General features: G+C 48.1%; 1 pseudogene; it reads right to left on the bottom strand.

Annotated features, from left to right (window-relative positions):
- Positions 1-1,447: 1,447 nt before the first annotated feature.
- On the bottom strand, positions 1,448-3,256 carry LOC125549380 (annotated as a pseudogene).
- Positions 3,257-13,641: the final 10,385 nt, after the last annotated feature.

The raw sequence follows: 13,641 nt of genomic DNA, 5'->3' as shown, positions 1-13,641 counted from the left end.
CGCATGGAGCTAAAAAGTTAGGACATGTGAGGCGGACTTGTTGGCGAACCTAAGGGATTCGTCGCATAAAGTCAACAAGTATAATTTTGGTCTTGTTTGGGATATATGTTGCCACTTGGAGCTGAAACGTTTGAATAGTTGTATATATCAAACCTTCCATTCGAATCACCCCTATAGAGGCACTGTCGGACATGAGTTGTGCTTTAGGGGCTACGAGGCAATGCCAAACACGGGGATGGGCAATTTTTCTGTTAGGGGCTACAACGCCTCACACGCCACTGTGGGTTGCAGGTTGCCGGTCCGACATCTGAGGTGGCGGCGGAGGAGGAGCTACACCAAGAGTTCGTCCGAGGGGGATTTCCTCCTCCTGTCGCACTCAACCCGGCATGGAGGCGGACTAAAGCGCCAAGGCATTAATAATCGAAGCATGATGGCCCTGGCCAACTCAAAAAATGCCTCGACAAAAAAATACTGGCATCTTCCTATTCGGCACTCCCGTGCAGGTGGCCACAACTGCTCCAAGAACGATGCCATGCTCGGCTGCATGCATCCAGCGCCTGCCCGTTCGGACTCGGGAGGTGTCGGGGTTGTCGGTGTGGTCATAATAGCTTGCGTGCGTGGAAATACAAGGCAAGCATGCATTGAGTTAGAAGAGACTGGAAGATGACGCGGGCGAGGTAGGTATCATATTATAGGGGGTAGGTATGTATTTTATGTTTGTTATAAGATTTTCAATATTGGTCTTGTTCGATAGGTATAGTTGCATGGAGCTAAAAAGTTAGGACATGTGAGGCGGACTTGTTGGCGACCCTAAGGGATTCCACGCATAAAGTCAACAAGTACAATTTTGGTCTTGTTTGAGATATATGTTGCCACTTGGAGCTGAAAAGTTTGAATAGTTGTATACATCAAACCTTCCATTCAAATCACCCTTGTAGAGGCATTGTCAGACATGAGTTGTGCTTTAGGGGCTACGAGGCAATGCCAAACACAGGGACGGGCAAGTTCTCTGTTATGGGCTATGACGCCTCACACGCCACTACGGGTTGCAGGTTGCCGGTCCAACCACTGAGGTGGCAGCGGAGGAGGAGCTACACCAAGAGGTCGTTCGAGGGGGATTTCCTCCTCCTGTCGCACTCAATCCGGCATGAAGGCGGACTAAAGCACCAAGGCATTGATAATCAAAGAATGATGGCCCTGGCCAACTCAAAAAATGCCTTGACAACAAAATATTGGCATCTTCCTCCTCGGCACTCTCGTGCAGGCGGCCACAACCGCTCCACGCCACTCTTCAAAGAACGATGCCATGCTCGGCTGCATGCATCCAGCGCCTGCCCATTCCGACTCGGGAGGTGTCAGGGTTGTCGGCGTGGTCATAATACCTTGCGTGCGTGGAAAGACAAGCCGAGCATGCAGATGATTCTCATTCTCACATTTTAAAAATCAAAAATATATTTCTGAATTACTCCGAAGACTTTACAGATGATGCCCTCGCAACCCTGCTAGTTTAGTTTAGTTTCAAAAATAAGAAAAGAGATTCGTACATCATTTTCCAGACTGCCACATATATATATCTACAGGCCTACGAACACTTATTCCTTGCCCTTATGCCGAGACGAGCACAAGTAACAAAGCCATCACGGCGGCGGTCAGCCGCGCCGCGGCTGCGTCGGGGGCCATAGACTCGGCGGCGGTTGTGTTGGTGGTGACCGCCGTGGCGCGCGACTCGGCGACTACCTGTACGGTGAAGTTGCAGGGTGGCCGTGACACGTCCTTGTCGGTGACGAGGGCGAGGCCCTGGAAGTCGCACGCCAATGGCACCTGCCCCTGCGGCCTGGTAGTAGGCGTTGAACGCGTAGGAGGCGTTCCCGGCGGCGTCCAGCGCGCCGCAGCTGCAGGCGTAGCCGAGGGGCGTGCAGTCGGCGCGCGAGCATGCGTAGGCCACGTTCTCCGCGACCGCCGTCGTGTTGGTGGCGTTGGGGCTCAGCACGCACCACCGCCGCGGCAGGTACTGCACGCCCCTAGCCCCCGCCGGCATGACCGGCCGCCCGTTGCCACGGAGGTCCAGCGGGAACTTTGGGCGGCCGTCGAACGTGAAGATGCCCCAGTGCCGCTCGAAGTTGCCCGGGGCGACGCTCTTGGCGTCCTCGTCCATGAGCCCGAAGAGGTAGACCTCGATGCGGGCGTGCGGGCGTAGGGGCGTGCCCTGCCGCGCCGCCAGCCGCTTGAGCAGCCCGGTGTAGAACCTCTCCGCGTGAGGGCGTTGGTGGCGTGCTTGTCGCCGTCCGTCGGCCAGCCGACCTCGCCGATCACCACCGGCAGGCTCCCGAAGCCGATCTTGTCGAGCGCGGAGACGAGCGTGTCGAAGTTGGCGTCGAACACGTTGGTGTAGTTGATGCCGTTGTCGATGACGGGCGTGGGAGGCGCGCCGTCGAAGAAGGCGTAGTCGATGGGGAAGTTGTCGTTGCCGTAGAGGCTGAGGAACGGGTAGATGTTGACGCTGAAGGGCGCGCCGCTGTGGTTGAGGAAGCCGACCATGTCGGTGATGACGGCGGCGACGTCGTCCCGGAACTTCCCCGCCGACGGGACGGGGTTGCTGGCCGGAGAGTCGTAGACGTCGGCGTTCACCGGGACCGTGGCCTTGATGGCCGCCCCGTGACCGGCCTCGTCGAGCGCGCGCTGGATGTTCTTGAGCGCCGGCACGGTGACGTTGTCGTAGGTGCCGTTGTACGCCGTGAGGAACGGCTCGTTCCCGATCGCCACGAATCTGACGGATGGATCAACAACCAGTAGATCAGATCAGTTGCGAGAAAGACGGACGAAAATGACGAAGTAACTGCAAGCCCCGCACGTACTTGATGTTGACGCCCCCGTGGTAGTCGTACTTGGTGACGTTCACCTTGACCCATTCCTTGGCCCGGCGGTAGTCGGCGGCCACGGCGGCGAGCATGTCGTTGGGCACGGCGATCATGGTCTCGATGCCGGTCCCGGCAAGCCCCATCATGGTGGTCTCGTCGGCGTCGAAGATCTTCACCTTCTTGAACCCGTTGTCCTTGAGCAGCTGGGCCATCACCTTGGGCGGCAGCCGGCGCGTGGCCATGGTGCCCCAGTTCACGCCGAGCCCCTCCACCGGCGCCCCCGCCACCGCGGCCGCCAGCACCACCGCCACCACCGCCGCGCAGCACGCCATTGCTCTGCTCGGTCGAGGATCGCCAGGAAACGCCGCGCGCGATTAATAGAGGAACGAAACCAACCGAGATCCGACACGTACGTACCGCGCGGGTGTACGTGCCACCGGAATAAATTGGGCAACTTTCCGAGCGACCGATCTATAGCTGGTGGGTCGAACAACCGCAAACTTTTTGGATCTCTATCGGCCGGCCGGCCGGCCGGCCGGGCTGCTACGGCCGGGGAAAAGCAAATGGAGAGCGGCGCGGCTGGGACAATCAATGGCGACGCCACGATAGAGTACTACGGCGAGGAGGTAACCACCGGCCGTCTAGATCGGAAGAGGTGGCGGTTAATTTGTCCTCTATAAATCGGACGTGGGAACGAACGACCCCAACTGAACTGGAGACGCCCTGGGGGATGTGGGAACCGCGCGAGAAATATATCTCGCTCAACACGAGATGGAAGCAGGTCTTGACTGAAGGATTTCCTCCGCGCTGCAGTACCCGCCCAGCCCATATTCATGCATTCTCGTCACTCGCTCGCTGTTGCTTCGCTGGTTCATTGTTTGCTTCGGTTTTAGACATCGGCCGAACCCGAGAGGAGATTCGAACCTAGTCCAACTTTGATTTAACAAAGCCATCAATCGACCAAGATTACATCGATCGGCCACTTACAAGCAACAGGAAAAAAAGAAGTAAAGCAAGACTCAACATCAGGCGGTCGATACAAGGTGCAAAACACGATAGTGCACAAACCAAGACCATACAAGCAACTACCAAGATGAAGTGACTCAATAGCAAAAAACCACCACATTTGCGGCTAGGTTTGCAGGAAACCACCAACTCGTTAATCCGTTGCAGAAAACACCGGAAAATTTGCTAAGTCGTTACAAAAAAAGCACTGATTGGTAAGTGGGGCCGTATTGTAAGGAGCTTAACTGGCAAAAAATTAGCACACACCCCTAGATATTTACAGAAAAGGCAATCAGGCCCCCGGTGTGGACAACCGCGGCGCACTGGCCTTGCCATCTAGTACGCACGTCGACGCCCTCGTCGGCGTAGGAGACGACCACGGCCGTAGCAGATGACGAGGAGGCGGCCGGGGTGCGCGCATTTCCGAGGCGTTGGCCTGCCAGTGCTGCAGCGACGGTGGCGGTCGGGTCAGCGACATGGAGCACGCGTCAGGAGCCGAAGCAGAGGAGCAGCACCCTCTTCCTCCGATGTGGTCAACGGAGGGTTTGGAGGGGGAGGCGACAAGATGAGTCCACCTGCTCGACTTCCCGTCGCCCTCATCCACGAAGGAGGACGAGCTTGATCCAGAGGCCACTCCGGCGCTTGTGCAGCTGCGGCATCCTGATGTGCCCGTCAGTGCCGTAGCAAAACCTGATCACATTACAAAATCTAATATTTTGATGATGGGTACAATGGCACTTAAAATACCGTCACCAGAACCAGAGCCCGAAGAAGTCAAGCCTAATTTTCATACGCCAAGCTGGATAATTGTCGGTGCTATTTCGGTCTAGGTCACATGAGGTTTACGTGCAGAAGCGTTTTAAATCCAAGGTGCTATAGTACGGTTAAGGTATATTTTGGTTCCTAGTGATCAGCGTGGCCGGATAGTTAATTAGTAAATTCTTGGTTGTTAGGTAAAGGAACTTTTCCTTAGGCGTGAGATTTAGAGGAGTCGTAGTAGTACTAGGAGTCTTGTTCGGTTTATGGTTAGGAAGAGAGTCCGTATCAGTTTTGTTTTGCTCGTGGGCCGGTTTGATCGGATGTGTGATGCCTATATAAAAGGCTGGCTACGGCCGATGTAAAGGGCAGATTTTTGTATTAGTCGTGAGTTCAATAAAACTACAGAAAACGTCCCATGTCGGGGGACACCAAATATCTTTGTTGCTGATCCGAAGGGATTTTGTTGCTGCTGCGTGTGGAGTCGATCAAATCTACTCGACACAAGTTTCTGATCTTACGGTCTTGCATCTTTGCTCGACCGGAATTTCTTGTTCCTGCTGCTAGTACCGTGAAAGATCGGGCCGTCGACGACTCGCCATCTAGTCGAGTCTCCATCAAGTGGTATCAGAGCTAAGGTTATTCACGGTACTGTGTTGATCAAGATGTCAACCTCGGTCAACAAAGGTGATGAGGTTGCTGCTGATTCTGAGGAAATAGTACGTCCAGTGTATGCGGATGATATTCCGCAAAATATTCGAGATGGTTTTGACCACACATGCAACTACATCAAGTAATGTCATGATGCGCTCGGTAAAAGGATAGATGTCCTAATCATTCGGTTTGATGGTTTGGCGGACATCATCAATATGCCGGCGACGAATTTTGCCCCACCACAGACTGCTCCGGCGGCTCCACTGCATTATGCACCACCTGCTCGCGACGGACATGCCGGCGTGCATGATCGCCGTTTGGCGACACAACCTCATGCTGGAGATGATGGTTTCGATGATGGCGTTGACCAGGCAGGGTATGCGCCACGACCACGACACTATGAGCCTCGTACTGAAACTTCCGTTCGTGGCGGAGTGCATGATCGAGTTGGTCAAGCTGTGCGTGTGCCTGTGGATGATGGAATTGGGCGCATAAAAATTTCAATCCCTTCGTTCTCCGGCAAGTGCGAACCAGAAGGCTATTTAGAGTGGGAGATGCGTGTGGATCAAATTTTTGATGCCCATCATTATAGCGAGGAGAAGAAAGTTCAACTTGCTGGCATTGAGTTTACCGGTTACGCGCTAATATGGTGGAATCAATTTTGCCGTTCAAGACATCGCCCGACGACTTGGCGAGGGATGAAAGAGTTCATGAGGCGACGTTTTGTTCCTGAGCATTATAAAAGAGATATGTACAACAAGTTGCAGTGGCTCTCTCAAGGTAATATGAGTGTTGATGAATATTACAAGGAGATGGAATTGCTTATGATACGTACAGGGACAACGGAGGATCCGGAGGCGACCATGGCACGTTTCTTTAACGGGCTAAATATCGAGGTGCAGGATCGTGTTGAGATGGTGGTCTACTGCAACATACAAGATCTTGTGCACCAAGCTGTGCCTGCGGAACAACAGATTAAGCGGCGCCAAATCAGCACAGTTCCCAGTAACACTTTGAACATATGGTGACGCTCGCAGCATAAGAGTGAGGATGTCGTTCCTAGCTCCAGGACGACAACATCAAATCGTTCTCATGGTTCCGTGCAAAAGGATGCTTCAAAATCAGGACTGTCGAGGGTTGATTCTAATGTGCAGTCGATCGGACGCACTAGTGACATAGAGTGTTTCAAGTGTGGTGGAAGGGGACATATGAAGCGTGAATGTCCTAATGAGAAAAGAGTGTTGCTCACAAAAGATGGATATGCATCCGCTAGTGATGAAGAGGTAGTTTCTGACAATTCTAGTGAAAAATCCGAGGATGCTAAAAATGTGGTTGCGTGTTTTGAAGCTGCCGAATCATATCCATCATTGATGGTGCAGCGAGTGCAAGGAGATCACATTGAGGATAAGGGACAGCGTTGGAATATTTTTCAAACTCAATGCAAAATCAACAAAACCAATTGTAAGTTGATCATAGATGGAGGAAGCTACACTAATGCGGTAAGCAAGGACTTGGTGGATGCTTTAGCTTTGCCTACTTAGAAGCACCCACAACCGCATTGTGTCGAATGGTTATATCAGTCGGGCAAACTGAAAGTTACTCACAAGGTGCGTGTCAATTTTTTGATTGGCGGTTATACCGATACAATAATCTGTGATATTCTACCAATGGATGCATGCCAGTTGTTATTGGGGAGGCCATGGCAATATGACCATCGTGCTACGCATGAGGGAAGGTCTAACCGTTATTGTTTTTGGGACTCTGGAAGGCGACATGTGTTACAGCCGATGTTCGCTAGTGCTATCAAGAACGATGTCTGTAAGGTCCCCAAAGCTACCACGAAACCGATGACGGCTTCGCTCCAAGAGAGAGGGGATGATGTAGCCAATAGTACTAACTCAATTACTGAAGCTCAGTCTGCTATTTGGAAGAAGGAGAACTTGGACCAATGTACTTCGATGCAACACCTTTTAATTGGTTCTATGTTGCTCCAGGTTCCTCCACCCCAGCCAGAAGTGAAACCAAATTTTAGGACTCCACCAAAAAGGCTCTGATCCATTCTGAAGAAAGAAGAAATATGCAAGTTTCTTTAGTACGTAGTTGTAGAGTCCAAAGGTTACATGCATGGCCTTTATTTTTTTATGTTTTTTTAGTCAGCTATTAGTTACGTGAGCAATCTGAGTCTAGCTAGGATCCAACATGATCAACGGTGCCGGATATTTAATTAGTTAAAACCCGGCTTAGTTTAAATAGGAGATAGAGTCCGTGTGAATAAAGCTAGCTTGTATGTCGGTTTGGCCTGCTTATATAACGGGCACGTCCCGACCGTGTACGAGGTCAGTTTTTTGGGTTATCGTGAGATTTGTTTCGGTTGTGAGTTTCAATAAACAGAAAAAGTTCCATGTCGGGGGACACTCAATATTGTCTTTGTTGCTGATCCGTGTAGATTTTGTTGCTGCTGCGCGTGGAATTGATCTAGTCTATTCAACGGTAGTTTTTGATCTTACGGTCTTGCATCTTTGCTCGACCGGAATTTCTTGTGCTGCTACCAGTATCGTGAAAGATCGGACCGACGAACGACTTGCATCTAGTCGAGTCTTTATCAAGTGGTATCAGAGCCAATGGATGCATGTCACTTGTTGTTGGGAAGACCATGGCAATATGACCGTCGTGCCACACACGAGGGTTGGTCGAACACTTACTCCTTTTGGGATGTCGGAAGACATCGTGTGCTCCAGTCTATGTTTGTGGAAGAAATCAAGGTGGATACAAATATTTCCTTGAAGAAGAAGAAGGTCAGTAAAATTGTTGCAAAACCGAGGACGGTTTTGATTCAAGGAGGGGATGATGTGCCCGTCAGTGCCGTAGCAAAACCTGATCATATTACAAATTCTAATATTTTGATGATGGGTACAATGGCACTTAAAATACCGTCACCAGAACCGGAGCCTGAAGAAGTCAAGCCTAATTTTCGTACGCCAAGCTGGATAATTGTCGGTGCTATTTCGGTCCAGGTCACATGAGGTTTACGTGCAGAAGCGTTTTAAATCCAAAGTGCTATAGTACGGTTAAGGTATATTTTGGTTCCTAGTGATCAGCGTGGCCGGATAGTTAATTAGTAAATTCTTGGTTGTTAGGTAAAGGAACTTTTCCTTAGGCGTGAGATTTAGAGGAGTCGTAGTAGTACTAGGAGTCCTGTTCGGTTTATGGTTAGGAAGAGAGTCCGTATCAGTTTTGCTTTGCTCGTGGGCCGGTTTGATCGGATGTGTGATGCCTATATAAAAGGCTGGCTACGGCCGATGTAAAGGGCAGATTTTTGTATTAGTCGTGAGTTCAAAAACGTCCCATGTCGGGGGACATCAAATATCTTTGTTACTGATCCGAAGGGATTTTGTTGCTGCTGCGTGTGGAGTCGATCAAATCTACTGGACACAAGTTTCTGATCTTACGGTCTTGCATCTTTGCTCGACCGGAATTTCTTGTTCCTGCTGCTAGTACCGTAAAAGATCGGGCCGTCGACGACTCGCCATCTAGTCGAGTCTCCATCACGTCCACACGAGGCGCAGCCACTTGAGGGTCCTGGCCGGCTCCTCCTTGTTGCTTCCGCTGGAGCCGGCGGCTGACGACGCGCCGCCGTTCATCTCCTGGCGGGCCGCCCCTGTGTGTGGGGGTGTCGAGGGCAGCGGCGAGATCGCAGGGGATGAGCGACTGCGCAGCATGAGCTCGCCCGGCACCGACAGGTCCTCTTCGAAGCGCGCAAACCAGCTGCACTCCTCCTCCTCCCTCATCCTCCCGGCCCGGAGCAGAGCGGCGGCGGATGGCAGCAGCGCGGCGGTGGCGCGTAGTGGATAGGGCATTGGTGTTCCACCGGGGAGGATCTGATTGCTTTTGTTTTTTAGATCTAGGGGCGTATGTGCTAATTTTTTGCTAAGTCAATTCCTTACAATCCGGCCCACTTGTCAGAAAATGATTGAACGGGCCAAATCACCCGATCAGTGCTTTTTACAACGACTTAACAAATTTTTCAATGTTTTCTGCAACGGATTAACGAGTTGGTGGTTTTCTACAAACCTAACCACAAATGTGCTGGTTTCTTGCAATTGACTCAGATGAAGCTGAAGAACTGAGCTTGATGGATCCGTCGAGGTCTTCGGCCACCAAAGAGCCAGCACCAGGCAACCACCGAGCCTGTGGAAAACAACAATTTAAAAGGAGAAGGCCCAAGCCACTTCTTCATGATGAACAACCTGGGCACAATGACATATGTCTTTGTCGCCGTAGAAGGCCACAACCTCCTCGTCCCGAATCAGAAGGGCGTCGCACCGTCGGCAGGCGAAATGGTTCCCCAAGAACCCGAATTCACATATGGCCACCATGTGTACCATGGGAGCGGCTGCAACAGACCACATTTAGCTCCACAAGAAACAGTCGTTGCCATGACACATCCACGAAAGAGAAGCGCGTCTTCAGGATAGGAACACGAAACAAATCAACATGACGAGAAGTTGATGAAGAGAAATGCCGCCACAGCAGGAACCAACACATCTCAACACGACATCCACCTAATGATCCAAGGACGGCGCCTTCAGAAAGGGGTACGGTGCCATAGCGCCACCATCGTCCTGAAGAAGGACCAAAGTTTTCACCTAGATGCAGGGAAGGATGGGTGGGGGTGGGATACCTCAACGAGGCCTCCAAGAAGTGGTTCGACGCTGCAGCGTCGTTGTCGTTGTGGTTGCCGCCGGCGGCAGCCATAGGTTTCCCTTGGTCCTAGGAACCCCACCGCCAAAACGACGACCACTAGGGCCACACCGGAGCCTAGATCGAACGGGAGAGGGTGAGGAGGATGGGGTTGGTCGATTTAGATCTGGCGGGCGACCGATGAAAGGAAGTCCGGCCACCGCGAGCTCCATCCACCGGACCTCGCCGCCCAAGCAAGTCGAGGAGACCAGCCGAGCACCCGCCGCCGCAGTGACAGCGCGCCCACCTTGGCCGGGGCCGCTACCCCGACACGCCATGCCCTTCGTGTGAGGCAGAAGCAGCAAGCCTCGCCGCCACCTTCCTTGGTGCCGTGCGGGCTTGCCGGTGGTTTCTCTGGTGGTGTCGAGGTCAGGGGAGAGGCCGGCGGCAGACTTTGGAGCCACCCAAGTCGCCCCGAGGGAGCAACGCGGGGGCAACTTGGATAGTGTATACTATCTGAAACATATGATAAAAATGTTTTATTAATAAAGCGGGCAAGTGTACACTATCTGAAATATTGACCATGTTTCAACGTGCTTTTGCCATCGGTTTTGTATCGTATTTTTCTGTCTTCGTTTTCTTTTGTTTTTTTTCTTCAGCACTTCATTTTTTTCGTTATATTTTGGGTTTCTTTGTTTTTCACCGGTTTCCATTGTTTTTATTTTTTTGCTTCGTTATAACTTAGTTTTCTTTGTTTCTTTCTCGGTTTTCATCCTTCTCCTTTTAGTTTTTTTATCGGTTTTCATTGCTTATCTTTTTTTAACACATGTCCACTTTTTTTAGTGCAGAATATCTATTTTTTTCGTGTACACGTGAAATATATTTTTGTAAACGTCAAACATTTTTCAAATACACGATGTACATTTTCCTTTCAATACATGTTTGAACACTTTATTAATACATGGTCAATATTTATCAACTATACGTTGAAATATTACTGTTGAGCGACATGGTTTTTCTTACATTTGTATAAACAAGCTTGTAAATGTCAGAAACAATCTTTTGAAACGGGGCAATATTTCTTCAAAAAATCATGTACTTTTTTTACTGGTAAGTAACATTTTTTATACTACACTACTTTTTTTTACATTGTATGCATTTTTAAAAATTCACAAATAATTATTTTAACTGTCATATTTTCTTACAGTTGTATGCAAGTCTTTGTAAATGTCAGGATTTTGTTTTTTGAAACGGGGGAACATTTATGTCATGTAATTTTTTTTAATGGTATGAAACATTTTTCATATCCTACACAACTTATTATTTACATCGTGTATGCGTTTTTCTTAAAACAAATTCACTTAAATTTTCTTTGAAGGACATGAACATTTCTTTACATTTGTATAAACATTTCTTTAAATCTCGCAAAAAAATTTGAAACAGGGGAACATATGTTCAAAATTTCATGTTCTTTTGTTAATGTTACGAAACAGTTTTTATACTACACAATTTTTTTACATTGTATACACATTCGAAAGAACACATATATATTTTGAAACCCAGAGACAATTTTTCATTTTTACGAACATTTTTTTTGAAACCTATCAACATTTCCTAAATTTGAGCTCACATTATTTATACCGTGTTAGGATTTTTCAAATTCATGGTTTTAATTTTCGAAAGTAAAATATTCTCTAATTATATTTATTTCAAATATAAGTAAAAAGATAATATAAATAATAAAAACGAAATTAGCATGACATCAGATCGACGACTCACGTCCCTACTGGACCGGCACCGGCAGCTTGCAGCATGCTCGCGGAGAAGGCAGCAGTCTGCCTCGCTATAAGCGAGACATAGGCGCGCCCTATCTCGCCTGCAACGAGAGACAAGCTGGCCACTGGCACGAGGTTAGCATGCTGGCCCAAAACTGTAGCTCCACTGAGGCCCCGATTGGATTGCTTGATCATTCCTATACCTGTAAATTTTCACACTTGTATCTTAACAGTCTCCAACTAAATACCCGACAGCGAAGTAGGAGTTGTATTTTTAAATCGGATGGGCTGCAGGGTGTATCAGATACCAGCCCATTACAGGTGTATTTGTGGAAACCAGTGTAATTATTACGCCGCTGAAACGACGTTCCAAGCGCGTGGTCAGCCGTCCACGGTTTCTTTTACGGGGGTTTATTTTACATGTGTATATCAGCTAGAAAACGAGATTCCAAGCGCGGCCTGAGTTGTTTTGGCAAGATTCCATGGTCCGGTTTGGATCGGTGTTAGAAGGTTGTGTACGTTTCTTTCGATGTGTTTTTCTTATCGGTTTTCTATGTTTTTCTATTTTTATATCCTTCTTTTTTCCTTTTATTTTCTGAAACACATGTCAAAATTTTTAAATACATGTTGTAAATTTTTCATATACATGCGGACCATTCCATGGGTACATGTTGAACATCTTTCGAACACAGGATAAACATTTTATTCAAGCATGTTTGAAATTTTTTTTTGGTACGTGCAAAACATTTTTCAATGCATGTTGAACAATTTATGAAAGGTATAAAATATTTTTTAAGTGTAGACCCTTTTTGTTTTATCGTATAAACATTTTTTGAAAGGATAAAACATTTTTAAAATTGCGTCAACAGTTTTTACAATACATAAAAATTTGCTATAAATGTGATGAATAATTTTTGAAAGCGTGAACACTATTTTTTAATGGTATGAGATATTTTTTATTATATGAACATTCTTTTTTTACATTAGGTAAAAAAATTAAAACAACACCGAAACATTTTTTTTGCAACACATGTACCTTTTTTAAATGTAAAACATTTGTTAGTGCTATGAACATTTTTTTAAGTAGTGCAAACATGACTTTATGTTGCATAGACATTTTTTAAATGTGCAATGAGCATTTTCAAAATTTGAGTAAATTATTATTTGGAGTATATGTATTTAGAATATTGCAAAAATATAAACAAAACAAAATGAAAATATAAACAACTCCTGGATATGAACCACCGAGAGGCCATGCTGCAGGTCTATGCACCTCATTCAATCGTTGTCTTGCAAAGCCTTGTCCAGCTTGCAGTTCTTGGTGTTGGAAAGCTAAAAAATTCCTAGGGCAATGTCCTTGGGCTTACATCCTTGCAGCCATGTCGCAAAAGCTCGTCGTCTCGCCATCCCCGATAGGGATGTTGGTGACGTCAAAAGATCTTAATCCTGTTCATGATATGGAGTCTCAAAGTCCATCCACACCCTGCGCTGCCTCTTGTAAGCGAACCAAAGCCACCGAAGACATCGAGCGCACGAAAGCATAGCAAGGTCGAGTTCACATCCTTCTAGAAGCTCGGGGAAGAAGATGACAAGGTGTATAGGGAGAGGTTGTATTAGAAACTGGTGTAAAATATGCTTTTATATTATGGGACGGAGGGGTAGCTTGTACTCCCTCCGTTCCCAAGTATTTGTCTTTGTAGACATTTTAAATTGACTATAACATATGGATGTATATAGGCATATTTTAGAATGTGAATTCACTCATTTGAAAACCGGCTGAGTGCTGAGCGCTCGGTATGTCCGTCGCTGGCTAGCTGGGCCCCACTGTACAGCCGGGGCCACAGTTAATATCGTGGCGAGCCGGCGAGATTTGGCAAGTTTTTTTACTTTATTTATTTGTTTGGACACCTTTG

Source organism: Triticum urartu, chromosome 3 (genome assembly GCF_003073215.2).
Source record: "Triticum urartu cultivar G1812 chromosome 3, Tu2.1, whole genome shotgun sequence".
NCBI lineage: Eukaryota > Viridiplantae > Streptophyta > Magnoliopsida > Poales > Poaceae > Triticum > Triticum urartu.
This window is presented reverse-complemented; position numbering and strand designations above follow the sequence as displayed.